This window comes from Humulus lupulus, chromosome 6, assembly GCF_963169125.1.
Source record: "Humulus lupulus chromosome 6, drHumLupu1.1, whole genome shotgun sequence".
Classification (NCBI taxonomy): domain Eukaryota; kingdom Viridiplantae; phylum Streptophyta; class Magnoliopsida; order Rosales; family Cannabaceae; genus Humulus; species Humulus lupulus.
This window is the reverse complement of record NC_084798.1, coordinates 199,044,371-199,047,635: the sequence shown is the minus strand read 5'-3', so window position 1 is coordinate 199,047,635 and position 3,265 is coordinate 199,044,371. Positions and strand designations below refer to the sequence as shown.

Below are 3,265 nucleotides of genomic sequence, written 5' to 3'. Positions count from 1 at the left end.
ATGTTTTGGTGATGTTTTCAGTAGTCTTTTATTTCGTTTTTCTTTCATTTAGTGCGGGTTTATGCTTTGTTTGTTTGTCTTTGTGAATATCAGGAAGAATTGAGCATGTGGAAGAAAATGCCAAAGAAAGGGAAGAAATAACCAAGTTTTTCATCATATTTTGATAAAGAATGGTTCTCAACACAATTTGGAAGTGTTGGTGAAATTTTGGGATGAAAACTTGAAGAATTGAGAAATCCCTTAAGAGCCACGGCATGAGCAAAGTGGAGCCACGGCTAGGTGGGAAACAGAAGCAATGTTTTTAAGGAAATCCTCGGGCCGCGGCATGGCTAGAGAGAGCCGCGGCATAGATGGGCATTTTGCCCAGAACTCGTCGATGCGGGCCGCGGCATGGCTTCAGAGGGCCGCGGCATGGAGAGGGCTTTTTGCCCAGGAATTTGGACACGGGTCGCGGCATAGTGTATGTAGAGCCGCGGCCCGCCTCTTTAAAATTTGAAATCCTAGGTCTTAATATGGCGAAAAGGAGAAGAAAAGAAGGTACGGACGAGGGAGAGAAGTGCTGGTTTTGAAGACTCAAGCTTAGAGTATTTTTACATGTTTTTCTTCTTCCGGATGTTATTCTTAATTTCTGTTGTGATTAGCACTATGGCTAGGAACTAATTTTCTGTTTAGGATGTTTAATTGAATCACTTGAATCCCTGTTATGAACTAATGCAATTTTTATATTCTTCTTCTTCAATCTTCTTCAATTCCATATAATCTGTTCTTATAGATTGATTATTGATTGGCCATCTTTAGTCATTTACATATGTTTTTAAGTCAAAATCTGAGAAGTGAGATTTAAATCTGCTGTGGTTATATTGGACATAATTCTAATTTAGAACGAAAGTATCTGAATTAATTGTGTAACTGTTATTAAGTTGTGAGATTAATGCTATCTGTGTGGTTCAATTTACCATAGAAATATAGGAAATTGTCACCTAGGTTGAGTTTATAATTCATAGTATGATTATAGGCTGCTGTATCAACTTGTTAATTGAATTAGGTAAAAAGAAGAAGAATTCACACTTTGCATCAGGGAATAATAGGGAGGATAGTTGATGAGATTGAATATCCTAATTGTTTCTCAGTGATTAAATTAAAAGTTTTTCCATTAGTTGTTATTCCATTCAATTTTCAATTATTGTTTCTGCAATTTATAGTTTCTTTTGTTGTATTTATAAAAATCAAGAATTTCAATTCATCAAATAGAACAAGAAATTAATTGACTGGTAATTGATAAATCAGTCCTTGAGGACGATACTTGGTTTTACCATTTTATTACGAGTTTGCGACTGTGTGCACTTGTATAGCAAAAATATCGCATCAAGCTTTTGGCGCCGTTGCCGGGGACTGAAAATAATTATCAATATCAGTCTAATTAATTTTTATTCTAATTTGATTTTAATTTCTCTTGTTTCTAATCTGTTTAGTTGCTTAATTTGTCTATCTCAGGTGACTTTTGGTATATGCGTGGCAGAAAAGGAAAAGACACACTTGTTCCTCTGAATCCTGAGATTGAAAAGTCTTGCAAGCAACTCAGAAAGAACAAGAGGGAGGCCCAGAAATCTGTGAAGATGGCACAGAATGAAGGGGATGGCAGGAATGTTCTAATTCCTGGAGTTGTACAAGAGGGTCAGGCTCAGAACAATGCTGAGAGGAGCCTGAGAGATTATGTACTGCCCACTCTGACGGGAGTACAAAATAGTATACGCCCACCAGCTGTAGAGGCCAACAACTTCGAAATCAAGCCTGCTATTCTACAAATGGTGCAATCCTCTGTGCAATTCAATGGGTTACCTTCTGAAGATCCTCACACTCATTTGTCCAATTTTCTGGAGTTATGTGGAACTTTCAGATATAATGGGGTGAGTGATGACCCTATCAAGCTTAGGCTTTTCCCATTTTCTCTGAGGGACAGAGCTAAAAGCTGGCTGAATTCGCTGCAGCCAAATTCTATTGTCACCTGGCAAGATCTAGCTCAGAAATTTTTGTCTAAATTCTTCCCTCCGTCCAAAGCTGCTAAATTGAGGGGAGAGATCAATAACTTTTGCCAGAATGACGGAGAGTCATTGTATGAGGCTTGGGAACGGTTTAAGGAACTCCTGAGAAGATGTCCTCATCGTGGCATTGAACAGTGGATGCTAGTACAGAATTTCTACAATGGTTTATGTCCGACAACCAGAACCATTATTGATGCTGCAGCGGGTGGCACTTTTATGAGCAAGAGCGCAACTGGTGCTTATGAGCTGCTAGAGGTCATGGCCACAAACAATCATCAATGGTCTGAGGAAAGATCATCAGGAGTTAGAAATGTAGCTGGGGTGCATGAGCTGGATGCAATCACTGCTCTAACAGCGCAAGTAGCCTCTCTGACAAAGCAGTTACAACAGAGCAGTGTATCTACTAATGCGGTTCAGATGGCAGTGAGGTGTGAAATGTGTGGTGGTGCTCATTCTGTCGATCAGTGCCCTATCTGTATGAATAATAACACCCCAATGGATCATGCCCAAGTTCAAGCGGTGGGAAACTTTCAAAGGCCACTCAATAATCCATTCCCCAACAACTACAATCCTGGGTGGCAAAATCATCCCAATTTTTCATGGAAGAATAATCAAGGGCAACAACCTCAGTTTCAGGGCCAATTTCAGAATAACATGCCTCAGCCACCTATGAATCAAGCTTCGTCATCACAACAGCCTAGGCCTCAACAATCAATGCCTTAACCTGAGAGGCCTAATGAACTGCAAGCTGCCTTGTTGACTCTTACTAATACTCAGACTCAATTTATGACTGAGACCAGATCCTCTATTCGAAACCTTGAGACACAGGTTGGGCAGTTGGCCAATATGCTCAATAACAGACCCCAGGGAAACTTGCCTAGTAATACTGAAGTCAACCCCAAGGAGCAAGTTCAGGCAATTACTCTGAGGAGTGGGAAGCAAACTGAGCAGCCTAGACCTCCACAGGCAGTGGTTCAGAATAAAGAGATAGGTGAACAATCTGATTCAGAAAGGGTTACTAAAGACCATCAGCAGTCAGAACAGAGTCCGCCAGTTGTTATTGAGCAGCCAGTTAGAGTTCTATACCCTCAAAGGCTTAGAAAGACTACACTTGATAAACAGTTTTCTAAGTTTCTTGAGGTGTTTAAAAAGCTGCACATAAACATTCCTTTTGCTGAGGCCTTGGAGCAGATGCCCAGTTATGTTAAGTTCATGAAAGAGAT

General features: G+C 40.3%; 1 non-coding gene across 1 annotated transcript; it reads right to left on the bottom strand.

Annotated features, from left to right (window-relative positions):
• Positions 1-2,063: 2,063 nt before the first annotated feature.
• LOC133787534 (small nucleolar RNA R71) lies at positions 2,064-2,170 on the bottom strand. The gene has a single exon (XR_009872550.1). It is a non-coding gene; the product is annotated as a small nucleolar RNA R71 (small nucleolar RNA).
• Positions 2,171-3,265: the final 1,095 nt, after the last annotated feature.